This window comes from Dama dama, chromosome 5 (assembly GCF_033118175.1).
Source record: "Dama dama isolate Ldn47 chromosome 5, ASM3311817v1, whole genome shotgun sequence".
Lineage (NCBI taxonomy): Eukaryota > Metazoa > Chordata > Mammalia > Artiodactyla > Cervidae > Dama > Dama dama.
Window position 1 is genome coordinate 108,557,402 of NC_083685.1, and position 14,723 is coordinate 108,572,124.

The window sequence follows — 14,723 nt, forward strand, 5'->3', positions numbered from 1 at the left end:
CACATAGTTTGTGCAGTTTTTAAACTGTGTGACCTTGGACAAGCTACTTAACCTCTTTATACCTCAATTTCCTCACACATGAAGTAGGGATAACAATGGTACATGCGTCACAAGGTTGATTAAATCAGTTAATACATGGACATGCTCAATATTGTTATTACTAAGAATGATGCCTTTGAATGGAAGCAGGTTTACTATGCTGAGGTTTGTATGTGTAAATGCAGGGCTGGGGCAGAGTTAATTATCAGGGTCTGGAGGCAGTGGAATGACTTTGTGCAAATGAGTGAGAAGAATTTGGAGTTCAGGTGGGGGAGCAATCAAACAGAAGAGTAAGGAGGAGAAATGAAAGAGAAGGGAAAAATTAAAAGCCATTTCAAATTTCCAATAGTATAATAGCAAGATATCTTTTCAGTTCAGTTCAGTTCAGTTCAGTCGCTCAGTCGTGTCCAACTCTATGCGACCCCGTGAACCGCAGCACGCCAGGCCTCCCTGTCCATCACCAACTCCTGGAGTCCACCCAAACCCATGCCCATCTTTTAAGAACAGGTATACTTAATTCAAAATTGTGCTCTAAACTACCACTGAAGTAAAATGGTACAACTCGGAAAAAAAAAAAAAAAACAATGGTACAACTCCTTGGAGAGTAACTTAGCTCTATCAAAATTAAAAGCTACGTATCTTTTGATCCTTCCATTCTATTTTCAGGTATTTATCCTACCTTGGTACTTTCAAACAGACTCATGGCCTCTCTGTAACGCCAAAATTTGGGGAACCCCCTAAGTATCCATCAGCATCGTCTATCTATGCAATGGAATACTATGTAGTCATTAAAAAGATTGAGGCAAAGTTATACATATTATTTATGGAATAATAGCCAAGCTACATAAAAAAAGAGCTCTATCATAGGCAGAGAGAGAGCACCAAGAGCCAAATGGAGGAGCAATGATGAAGTCCAAGCTGGAGTCTATATCCTAGAACAGAGACATCATGTATGGAGTGGGTGCTGGGGGTAATGAGAGTTGGGAATGACAAAAGTCTCCGCAGAGTTTCACAGAGGGAAGCGCAGCATGACAACAGGTGGGGAATTAGCAAATGGAGAAGTCACTGACAATACCTTTAAAAGCTGCTGGTGTTTCTGGGGCCCAAACAGATCTGTACTTGTGTGCTGCCTGAGTGGTTCTGGTTTGCATAATGGACTAGGAAGAGATCAGAGCAAGGTAGTAAAGGGTTAGGTAGATAGGGCTAAGAAAATGAGCCTGAAGCAATGTGGGTGGATAATCACATCTATATAGATTTTTAACTAGCTTATCAATGGAGTTCAAAGGATATTGATTAAAAAATTTGATATCAATAAAGAGAGAGACTTCACCGTTGTATTGTTCAGTCACTAAGTTGTGTCCAATTCTCTGTGACTCCATGGTCTGCAGCACGTCAGACCTCCCTGTCCTTCACTATCTCCTGGAGTCCACCCAAATTCATGTCCATTGAGTTGGTGATGCCATCTTATCCTCTGCCACCCTCTACTCCTTTTGCCTTCAGTCTTTCCCAGCATCAGGGTCATTTCCAATGAGTCAGCTCTTTGCATCAGGTGCCACAGTACTGGAGCTTCAGCTTCTGCATCAGTCCTTCCAATATTTATTCAGGGTTGATTTTCTGTAGGATTGACATGGTTTAATGTCCTTGCAGTCCAGGGGACTCTCAAGTCTTCTCCAGCACCACAATTCGAAAGCATCAATTCTTTACTGCTCAACCTTCTTTATGGTCCAACTCTCACATCTGTACATAACTACTGGAAAAATCATAGCTTTAACTATCCAAACCTTTGTCAGCAAAGTGATGTCTTTGCTTTTTATAGGCTGTCTAGGTTTGTCATAGCTTTTCTTCCAAGGAGCAAGTGTCTCTTAATTTCATGGCTGCAGTCACTGTCCACAGTGATTTTGGAGCCCAAGAAAATAAAATCTGTCATTGCTTCCACTTTTCCCCCTTCTATTTGCCATGAAGTGACAGGACCAGCTGCCATGATCTTAGTTTTTTGGATGTTGAGTTTCAAGCCAGTTTTTCACTATCCTCTTTCACACCTCATCAAGAGGCTCTTTAGTTCCTCTTCACTTTCTGCCATTAGAGTGGTATCATCTGCATATCTGAGGTGGTTAATATTTCTCCCGGCAGTCTTTTTTTTTTTTTCATTTATTTTTATTAGTTGGAGGCTAATTACTTTACAATATTGTAGTGGTTTTTGTCATACATTGACATGAATCAGTCATGGATTTACATGTATTCCCCATCCCGATCCCTCCTCCCACCTCCCTCTCTACCCGATCCCTCTGGGTCTTCCCAGTGCACCAGGCCCGAGCACTTGTCTCATGAATCCAGCCTGGGCTGGTGATCTGTTTCACCCTAGATAATATACATGTTTCGATGCTGTTCTCTCAAAACATCCCACCCTCACCTTCTCCCACTCTCCCGGCAGTCTTGATTCAAACTTGTGATTCATCCAGCCCAGTATTTTGTATGATGTACTCTATATATATTAAATAAACAGGGTGACAATATACAGCCATGACGTAGTCCTTTCACAATTTGGAACCAGTCAGTTGTTCAACATAAGGTTGTAACTGTTGTTGCTTAACCTGCATATAGGTTTCTCAGAGACAGGTAAGGTGGTCTGGTATTCCCATCTCTTTAAGAATCTTTCATAGTTTGTTGTGATCCACAAAGTCAAACGCTTTCATGTAGCCAATAAAGCAGATGTTTTTCTGAAACTCCCTTGCTTTCTCTATGATTCTAGCAAATGTTGGCAATTTGATCTTTGGTTCCTCTGCCTTTTCTAAACCCAGCTTGTACATCTGGAAGTTCTCAGTTCACTTATTGCTGAAGCCTAGCTTGAAGTATTTTGAGTGAAACCTTATTAGCATGAGATGAGCGAAGCTTGTACATTCGGTAGCTTGTACATTCTTTGGCATTGCCCTTCTTTGGGACTGGAATGAAAACTGAGCTTTTCCAGCCCTGTGGCCACAGCTGAGTTTCCCAAATTTGCTGACATATTCAGTGCAGCACTTGAACAGCATCATCTTTTAGGATTTGAAATAGCTCAGCTGGAATTCCATCACCTCCACTAGCTTTGTTTGTAGCAATGCTTCCTAAGGCCCACTTGACTTCACATTCCAGGATGCCAGGCTCTAGGTGAGTGACCACACCATCATGGTTATCCTGATCATTAAGACCTCTTTTGTATAGTTCTTCTGTGTATTCTTGCCACCTCTTCTTAATCTCTTCTGCCTCTGTTAGGTCCCTACTGTTTCTGTCCTTTATTGTGCCCATACTTGCAAGAAATGTTCCCCTGATGTTCCAATTTTCTTGAAGAGACATCTAGTCTTTCTCATTCTACTGTTTTCCTCTTTTTCTTTGCATTGTTCATTTAAGACGGCCTTCTTATCTCTCCTTGCTATTCTCAGAAACTCTGCATTCAGTTGGGTATTATCTTTTCCTTTTTCCCTTTTTACTTCTCTTCTTTCCTCAGCTATTTGTAAAGCCTCCTCAGACAACCTCTCTGCCTTCTTGAATTTCTTTTTCTTTGGGATGGTTTTGGTCACTGTTTCCCGTATAGTGTTATGAACTTCTGTCCACAGTTCTTCAGGCACTCTATCAGATCTATCCCTTGAATGTATTCATTACCTCCACTGTATAATCATAAAGGATTCAATTTAGGTCATACCTGAATGACCTAGTGCTTTTCCCTACTTTCCTCAATTTAAGCCCGCATTTTGCAATAAGGAGCTCATGATCTGAGCCATGGCTGGTTCCAGGTCTTATTTTCACTGACTGTATAGGGCTTCTCCATCTTTGGCTGCAAAAAATATAATCAGTCTGATTTTGGTATTGACCATTTGGTGATGTCCATATGTAGAGTCATCTCTTGTGTTGTTGAAAGACAGTGTTTGCTATGACCAGTGTGTTCTCTTGGCAAAACTTTTTTTTTTTTGGCAAAACTTTGTTAACCTTTGTTCTGCTTCTTTTTGTATTCCAAGGCCAAAAAAAAGAAAGTGAAAAGTGATAGTGTTAGTCACTCAGTCATGTCTGATTCACGGAATTCTCCAGACAAGAATACTGGAGTGGGTAGCCATACCCTTCTGCAAGGGATCTTTCCAAACTAGGGATCAAACCCAGGTCTCCTGCATTGCAGGCAGATTCTTTACTGTCAGAGCCATCAGATAAGCCCCTGAACCACCAAACTTGCCTGTTACTCCAGGTATTTCTTGACTTCCTACTTTTGCATTCCAATCCTTTATGATGAAGAAGACATCTCTTTTTGGTGTTAGTTCTAGAAGATCATGTCGGTCTTCACAGAAGTGGTCTACTTCAGCTTCAGTGGCATCAGTGGTTGGGGCATGGACTTGAATTACTGTGATGTTGAATGGTTTGCCTCGAAAATGAACCAAGAGCATTCTATCATTTTTGAGATTGCACCGAAGTACTGAATTTGGACTTTTTTTGTTGACTATGGGGCTATTCATTTATTCTAAGGCATTCTTGCCCACAGTAGTAGATATAATGGTCATCTGAATTAAATTCACCCATTCCCATCCACTTTACTTCACTGATTCCTAAGATGTCAGTGTTCACTCTTGTCATCTCCTGCTTGACCACATCCAATTTATGGACCAATTTAGGTCCAATTCATGGACCTAACATTCCAGGTTCCTATGCAATATTGTTTGTTATAGCATCGGACTTTACTTTCACCACAAGACACATCCACAACTGAGTGTCATTTCTGCTTTGGCCCAGATGCTTCATTCTTTCTGAAGCTATTCGTAATTGCCCTCTGCTCTTCCCCAGTAGCACAGTAGACACCTTCTGACTCATCGTTCAGTGTCATATCTTTTTGTATTTTCATACTGTTCATGGGGTCTCACAGCAAGAATACTGTTTTGCCATTCCCTCCTCCAGTGGACCACATTTTGTCAGAACGCTCCACTATGATCCATCGGTGTCAGGGGCCCTGCATGGCATGGCTCATAGCTTGAGTTACACAAGCCCCTTCACCAGGACAAGGCTGTGATCCATGAAAGAATCACTGGTATATTAAATATGTTTAAAATCAGTAGCTTAGATAGTGATCTAGCTGGGAAAGATAATAGAATGGATGATAGAAGCAAGATTTATTTCTTTATATAAATATTTATTTATTTGGCTGTATGGGGCCTCAGTTGTGTCATGCAGGATCTTCCTTTCATCATGCAGGATCTTTCGTGGTAGTGCACGGACTGTCTAGTTGTGGGGGGCAGGTTCAGTGGTTAGAAGTGAGATTTAAAATTATCTTAGACTGACAAATATCATATGATACTACTTATATATGAAATCTAAAAAGAAATGATACAAGTGAACTTATTTACAAAACAGAAATAGACTCACAGACACAGAAGACAAATTCATGGTTAGCAAAGGCAAAAGGTGGGGAGGGATAAATGAACAGATACAAAGTATTATATGTAAAATAGGGAAGAACAAGGACCTGCACAGAGAGCTATACTCAATATCTTTTAATAACCTATAATGGAAAATAAATATATGTATAACTGAATTACTGTATACCTGAAACCTTACAAATCAACTATCCTTCAATAAAAAAAGGTTTTAAAATAAACTCATCTTGACGGATTAGAACAAAATGCCAAAATCAAGAAAATGAAACTTGACGGGGATAAAATAAAACCCCACATTTAGGGGACTTCCCTGGCTGGCTAATGGGTAAGACTTTGAGCTTCCACTGCAGGGGGCATGGGTTTTATCCCTGATAAAGGAACTAAGATCCTGCATGCTGGGTGGTGCAGCCAAGAAAAATCAATTGTATAGGAAGGAGTGGGGCTGCCTTGACAGCATTTTATGTGAAAAAGATTTAGAATTCACCAAACCCAATGTAGTCACAGTTTCATGAAAAGACACAATGTCAGATTAAAAAAGATAACAGTGTCACTGTGCTTTAAACTGACCAGTTCTGGGTACCTCATGTTTAAAAAGATATTAATGGGGACTTCCCTCAGGGTCTAGTGGCTAAGATTCTGTGCTCCTAATGTAGGGGGCCCAGGTTCAGCTCCTAGTTGGGGAACTAGATCCCACCTGCCACAAGTAAGAGTTCAAATACCACAACTCAAGATCCTGCATGCCACAACGAAGATCAAAGATCTTGTGTGCCGCAACTAAGACCTGGCACAGCCTAAATAAATAAATAAATGAATGAATATTTAAAAAAAAAAAAAGAAAGAAAGAAAGTCACTGATGAACCAGTGTATGTCCAGGGAGAGATCAGGTTGAAAAAGGATCTAGTAACTTCCCAAGTAAGGAAGAATTTGATGGAGTTTAAAGATATTAGATATCGGGAAGAGAAGAGCAAGGTAGATAAATAATAACTGTCCTCAAATAACCGGCTTTTTTCAAGCACAGGCTAACAACATGAAATTGCAAACCATCCTACTATCTTGATTTATAAAAATGCAACTTCATTTGGTTCAACCTAATAGAAGGCGATGTCAACTCCTTTTGCTATGCTGCAGGAGCTAAATGAGAATCAATGGTTGAACAAGGGAAGCAATTACATCAGTATAGGAAGGAATTTGTCACAATCAGATGCTCAAGAATACAAGGAGCTGTTTCACAAAATTCTCGGTTCTATCTCATTGAAAGAGCCCAGGCAGAGGTGTCTGTTAGGAATATTAAGCATTTCTGTATTTAGTGGGAGACTCTCCATGATCTAGCCTAAATATCCAACCTCTCTCCAGTACAGGGACAACCCATGAGACCACTTTGACAGCAACCCTGGCCATCCTTGTGTTGTCTTACACCGCTGTGTCTTTGTGCATGTCAGTCCCCTTGCCTCGAATTGCACATCTTCTTACTATGGATCCTGCAAATTCTTACTCATTTCTCCAGACACTACCCAAGCATGGCCCCACCTGAACTCTAAATGATGTGTCATACTCTTATTTATTTATTTTTGGTCACGCTGGGTCTTTGCTGCGGCACACAGGCTTTCTTTAGTTGTAGTGAGCCGGGCTACTCTTCATTGTCCTGCACTGATTTCTCACTCTGGTGGCTTCTCCTGTTGTGGGGTACATGCTCTAGGTGTGTGGGCTTTAGCAGTTGTGACATGTGGGCTTTTATTTGCTTGAGGCATGTGGAATCTTCCTGGACCAGGAATCGAACCCATGTCCTCTGCACTGGCAGGTGGATTCCTAGCCACTGTGCAACCAGGGAAGTCCCATACTCTCTTTTATACCCTCTACCCTGTGCTTCCTTCTGCAGTGGGACTTAATATTCTTTTGCAATGTTTTTGTGTACTTCTCTTTTTCCTACTAAATGCGAGCCGCTTGTGGACCAGAAATGTCTCTTTCATTTTCCATATTCCCAGTGATCAGAGCAGTATCTATGGTAACTCAATAAATATTCATGAAATGAATGAGATTAGATGTTTTGATTTTATATATAAAAAATAAAAAATTATCATACATATGCATTTTGAATCACATGTTAATCAAAACTAGTGTCCTTACATGTGATACACATTGGTATTTCCTATCTTTTTCATTTTAAAAAACAGAATTATTCTAGCTTCCAAAATTAACTTGGGTTCTCAGCCTTACACTGAAACACACTGAACTACAGGGTCATGAGGCAGGGATCTGAATGGAAGATCTGAGAACTTGATAAGAGCTATGGGCCTTCTTGCCAGAAAGATGCATATATGCACTAAATTAGCATTCAATTTCAGAGGCTCTCTGGACCCACTGAAGTCCTTCCATACATCACAGGTTGTGAGAAAGTTCCTTCTAACACTTCAATCTTATTTTTGTGAGACGCATTAAGTAGTCTAGGAATATTTTAAGAGTCACCCATAGGGAAAGCACAAAACTGGAAGGGAAGTACATAAAGAACAAAGAATAGAGGAAAAATTCTGAGATGGGATAGGCAAGACAGATAAAAATATGTGAAAAGTTAAAGGAATGGGGAACAGAATAAATCCTAGGTAAGGGTTAGGAGGAAGGGGAAGGTAGGAGCTGCCGGGTCAGGGTTTCAGGCCTGCAGAATCTGATATTCTTTCCAGACAATGAAACTTGGGGTTTCAGCCCTGTAGCTTTCATCTTCCCTCCCGAGGGCTCATTATTCCTTCCTCCCCCTTTTTAGGCAGACCTTATGGAAACTCTGAAATTCTTTTTCTCTTTTCTTCCAGATGGGAAGCTCTGGCAGAAAGAATGTTCTGGCCTGTGTGCAACGACTCCATTCTCTCTGCCAAAGGACAAAGCGAAAATCTGCTTTCTTGGAAACCAGCTCCTGTCTTCAGGAAGCATGACCCTAGTGAGGGAGTGACTGGGACCTTTGCATAAAGGGGAGGTAAGGAAATAATCATCAGCACCCACTAGCACGGTGGCACACGAGGACAGTAATACGTGAACACCAACGAATGATTTAAAAATGGAATCTCCTGTCTCCAAGATCTCAGCTCACACAGACAACTTACTACATTGGTCTTTGAATCTTAAATAACTCCGAAGTGTTTTCAACAGTCTGTTGCGGAGGAAACAGACATACAACTTGCATTTCCACAGGACAAACAGTGAGAGGGACCTGTATGAGGTCTAGAAGCAGAATACAATTGACTTCCTATTAAGCTCTCAGGAATCTTGGAGATTTTAAGAACTTCTGTGAGGGTCCAGAAAACCTGGACATTACACAAGTCCAAAACATTAGACAAGTCCAAAAGTAGCTAGACTGAGGCAAAGAGAATGGAATTTGGGGTGGGGTTAGGAGACCTGAGTTAGTCCCTATATAGAATCCTGACTCACTGTGTGATAACAGCCAGTCACTTCCTGGCTCAGTGTTCCAGTCCCCGTCCACCTCGTCCACCCTTATCCCAGCCCCTTGCCCTGCCCAAGAAAAATAAAATCACAATTTTGTTCTCTCTGGAGAAAGTGAAACATGATTATTTCTGTAAAACAATCTGGAAAATAGCCGATTTCTCAGGGTGAGATGATTTTGTTCACTTTATAACCAGTGTAACCTCCTGGATGGTGTATAAAGCCATGAGAACGGCAGACTTATTGGTTGTTGGGATCCTCAAATGGGCAGGGAGTCCACAGGTGGTGTGCTGGCTTCTTCTGTTTTCTGGGATGATACTGTTGTTTTGTAAAGGCCTCTGGAGAGAGGTTTGGGAGATAACTGGGTAACACCCAACTAGGTCAGGGAATGAGTCAGGGCTCAAGGACTCGATACCAACCTCTCCCACTCCTGCCAGGAAACCTCTGGGGTGAGAGAGAGATGAGAGAGGAGCCGAGGGGCGGGCCTCACGGCCGCCTGCCCTGGGGCCTCTGGCTTGTGGTTTCACCCTGGTCTGCCCTGCAGCTGTAACGTGTCGGCTGACACGCAAGCCCTGACATGCTCACCCTCCCTCTTTCCCAAACTTCTGCTCAGTCTCAGAAACAGATGGCGCATTCCACCCCAGAAGTGACTATAGGAGAGATGAGAAGGGAAGAACAGAACCAGGTGGAGAGGTGGCTCTGCAGAAAATGCAGGGCAAAATACAAAGGACTTTTTGTCAAGGAAGTGAGGAGGAAGTAGAAACTAAACTCACCTCCAAGGAAATCAAGACGAGAAAAAGGCAGAAGAGTGCCATGGCTGGGCTGACACAGAGAACAGAATAGGAACGAGGGCTGAGGCTGAGCAGGACCAAGAAGCACAAGCCCGGAAACCTGTAAGACTCAACAGCAAAATGGCAAAAAGTCACACTTCTTGTTTGGAGGTATACTCGGCTTTCAAAAATTCGTCTTTCTTTCCTCAACATCATTTTCTGTTTGTGGCAATTCTGAGGTCTCTTTGCTAGTTAAGACACAATTTTATGTACCTACTGTGTACCAGTCACAAGTTTTCATATAGGATTTCAGTACACAACACACACAGCCCTACATGGTAAATTTTCTTATTTAAATTGGTAAATTTTGGTGGGAGGGGGGATCGGGATTGGGAATACATGTAAATCCATGGCTGATTCATATCAATGTATGACAAAACCCACTGGAAAAAAAAAATAATAATAATAATAAAAAAATTATAAAAAAAAATTGGTAAATTTTATTATCCCCATTTCACAGATGGGTACACCGGGCCTCAGAAGAGTTAAATAATGTGCCCATAGAATTCTGAAGTAGTGGACCCAGCCAGTTGAATTCCACTATACCAAGCTGCCTTTGATTTGATGTCAAATTAAATCAAAATAATGTCAAGAGTAGAGACTTCTTAAGCCTTCCAGGAGCAGTAAGAAGCAGACCAGGTAAGGAATAATGAATGGAGATCTCTTAATCTCTGAATGTAAGTACTAAAAAAAACCCTGTAACTGTTGGGTTTGCACAGGCCTCTTTGTGATCGGAGATGCCAGTGAAACCCTGGTACCCTCTAGTGGAAGTTTCCTGCATTCACACAGCTTCTCTGGCTTCCATCCCGAGGAGCTGAACTGGAGAGCATCCCCAAAGAATGGCCAGATAGGAGATACATGTTCATATGTCAGGGCCCATAGAGGATGAAGGAAAGAACAAAGACCAGAGGGAAGGTGTGTTGAGCAATTGGTTCACAAGGCCCCTTTGTCAGGCCTTTATGTATTATCAATAGGAGCTCAACCTTGGTGGCTCTCTGTCAGTAAAGAATCTGCCTGCAGTTCAGGAGACTGAGTTTGATCCCTGGGTAGGGAAGATCTCCTGGAGAAGGAAATGGCAGAACACTCTAGTATTCTTGCCTGAGAAATCCCACGGAGCGGGCTACAGTCTATGGAGTCGCAAGAGTCGGACACGATTTAGCAACTAAACCACCACCACACATCAGTAGGGGCTGTAGGTTTTTAGGACTCCAGCGTGCTATTTTTTTTAATGGGGAAGATTAGTGGTCAGTGATGTGAAGTGACTCCCAAGGCCACAAGGAAGTCAATGTCAGCGATGGTGAGACTAGAACCCATGTTTCCTGCCTCCCAAACCAGAGTTCTCTCCATTATGTCACACTTTCTGTGTGTTGGGAACCCAGCCTATGAGAACAAGCTCCCAGGCTCCTGAACCTCATGCCCACACTCCGCAGGCACTGAGCTTCTTCCGCGAGTTCCCAGTGCCAAGATGTCAGATTTATTTCTGTCTCTCTCCTCCTGCAGAGGTAATCCCTGGGAATGGAAGTGGGTTAGAAACAGATTACTCTGATCCAGGGGCTTTGCCTCTCCTCCCTGAACGTGGCGGGTAGGGAGCGGAGAGGGGAAGTCACAAATAGCCTGAAATTCCCTTTCAGGATTATCGCTTGATTTAGCCAGCTGGGGTGAAAGTGGAGCGAGAAGGAGGGAGGGATTAACCTGAGACCTCGCTTGAACAGCGGGATGCATGGGCTTCTTTTCTGGCTGAGCCAGGACAAGCAGTATCTCTTCCTAAACATACCTTTAGAAATAAAGAGTCTGAGGCAGGGAGAAAAAGATAAAGGAGAAAGCCTTTGTCTTTAGCGGCAGGGATGAATGGAAGGATGGATGAGACAGAACAGCTTGGAGAAGAAAGTCATGCAGCACAGAAATAAGGAATCACTTAGGGGTATGGAAACAATCTACATTTTGATGGTTTTAGCTTTTACAGAAGCTCTTCGCTTCTCCCTAGCAAAACAGACCTAACACACAGAAGGCTTTCTGAGGATTTCCAATTCATATCCAGGTTATGGCTCTTTTGCCTTAGGGACACTGCACTGGGGGTGGAATCTGGGACCACTGATATTATCTGTTTCAGCACAAGGAGCAGTTCCACTTACCAGTACCCTGCTAGGCTCCATCTATCCCTTCCACAGCTATGATGGGGCTTGGAAGCAATTACCCTAACTTAGCCAGAGCGGGACATGTATTAACTCATTTACTAAGTTAGTAACAATTCTATGAGTTAGGCACTTACCTACCCCTTTCCTATAGTGAGGAAAAGAGGTGGAACTAAGATGTACACTCAGGCACCATTATATGAAGAGCCTTGTCAACACTCCAAGCGACGCAAAAGCTCTGCTAACGTTGTTAGCTAAAGATCGGTTGAGACCATTTCTTAGAAAGTTAGAAGTCATGGTTTCTATGTCACCTTACCTTGGACAATTCACTTCCTTTGCTCTTCATGCTCTCACCCAAGGGAGGGAAGTACAGTATAAACACATGGCAAGCCTACTGCTCACTTCAATCCAAGTGTCATAGTGTTTACTATAATCAATAAACATATTGTAATCAGATTCTCCCAATTCTCCAGAAGTATTTTCCTTGTTCAAATCAACAGTGCTTCTCCTGGAAAGTAGGTTGGTGTTTAGTCACTAAGCCGTGTCTGACTCTTTTTGTGACTCCATGAACTGCAGACTGTAGGGCTTCTCTGTCCATGGGATTTTCCTGGCAAGAATATTAGAGTGGGTTGCCATTTCCTTCTCCAGGGAATCTTCCTGACCCGGGGATCAAACCCAAGTCTCCTGCATTGGCAAGCGGATTCTTTACCCACTGAGACAGCACGGAAACCCAGAACGTAGGTCTACCAGGCAGAATTTCAGAAGTTCCAATCTTTGACCTCATCTGCCACTGTGGTGGGGTGGGGGGGATGCAAGCACAGTGTATGTCTAACTGCTCATGGGATATTCTGTCCTCTTTGGATCCTCTTTAGAATAAGACAATGAGTGATCCCAGGAACTCTCTATATTTGGGGAAACACAGAAATCAACTTTGCCCTCTGCCTCATCATAGTTTATCTGGGATTCTACTGATTCGCTTATTTTTTCCCATGATCCACTTAATGAATAAATATTTGAGTGTCTACTATGTGCAAGACTGTTTCTTTGCAAGGCTGAGCCCCTAACCCCCTTATTCCTTCCTCTAATTACAAAATGAGTTTCCTTTTCTTGTTCTTATCTTGATTTTTCTGAAGTGTGAACTACTATGTTTGTTGAATTAAGAAGTATCCTTTTCATGTTAACATCCCCAGGTAGACAGCTCCCAATTTTCCATGCAGTTAATGAGACAGAAAGATAATATGAATTTTCCAAAGAGCAGCTATAAAACCCACTTACAACTGATCTCAGAATGAATAAAAAGCAATTGACCCCTTATTATTTCATCCAGGTTGATATAAACAAGTTTGTGTTCCCCGATAAACTGACCAGAGGGAAGGCAGAGACGATCTAGGATGTGTTGGCTACCATGTGAGACAAACATAAGACTCAACAGTGAAGCAGATAATCCCAGAAAGACTGTATCAATGTTCTGCATTAATAACCACTCATCATGGAGTGGGGTTTCCTCATTTTTCAGGAAAACCAGTTAAAAAAAAACAATTCATGTTCTACTTTGGGGAGCATAGAGTAGATAGGACTTCGTTAAGAAATAACTATATATATATCTCTCTCACTTAAATGCTTAATATATTCTTTAGCATATACATATAACACCTAATTTCATGTCACTATTAATGTGTCATGCTATAAGTTCAAGGCTATGGATAAGACTTGTGAGAAAATTCTTAGCCTTGAAGACTATATAGGTACTTTCCTGGTAATCCAGTGGTTAAGACTGTGTTTCCACTGCAGACAGGACGAGCTCAATTCCTTGTTGGGGAACTAAAATCCCACAAGCTGCGGTGGAGCCAAAAAATGTGTGTGTGTGTGTGTTTGTGTGTGTGTGTACACAGTATAGTAAAAAAGTCAAGATTTAAGACATCAGATCCCCAAATCCAAAAGTAATCTCCCTTTCCTTTGACAGTTGTTAGCGTTTTATTTGGACCTTTGTAGCAATTCTATTCTAGCCTGTACAGCTCATAGATCCTAACTCATTGCAAAATACCATAGGTAAGTGTTCAATAAACATTAATTGGCAGAATGAGATAAAAACCTAAGGTAAGTATGAAAAGTGCTTATCATTCACCTATGGTTACAGTACTGGATTTTCCAGGATGATCGCAACAACATGAATCCTTTAACCACTTAATGTTAAAAAATACAGGGCAGTAGTCAGTGCATGGGTTCTGGAGTTAGACTGCTTGAATTTGAATCCCAGTTCTGCCAATTATCAGCCGTGTGACCTTAAATAAATTACATACTTAATTTCGAGGCGGTGCATCTTTTTATTATATACAAGAATATTACTCTTGTTTGTGATGAGGATTGAGTTAAAATATATAAAATACTTGGAAAATTGGCTGGCATCTGGTGAACTATTTCTAAGTATAAGCCATTTTTGTGTTAATAAAACCTGTGCCTCTGTCCCCAAATGGCAAACAAATGCTTTTGTCAGTCCACGTGTCTTTTTCTTCAATAAACACAGTTGTCATTAATTTCCTTAATTCGACAGAATATTCTTCTCACAATATAGACTGGGAAAATCAGAGCTCCGGCTAAGGTTACCCACCATATGGGATATAGACCTAGAAGCTAGACATTTTTGTCCTTCCTAAAATCCAAGTAGGCACCGAAGAAAACACTTGTCTCAAAAGGGAAACATCTTTTCGTTCTTTACGGAATGGAAAAAGGTGCAGCTCTGTCCCAAACCTTCTGGAATGCAGTAGTTCCTGGCCGCCAGAAAACCTGGTGCGCAGGCGCGGTTGTGGCTCCACGCTCTCCGCCTGGCGCGTGACAACCGTGCTTCCACCCTACCCCCAACGCCATCTTACTGTGCATGCGCAGCTCAACTCCACCCTCGCTCCCTCCCG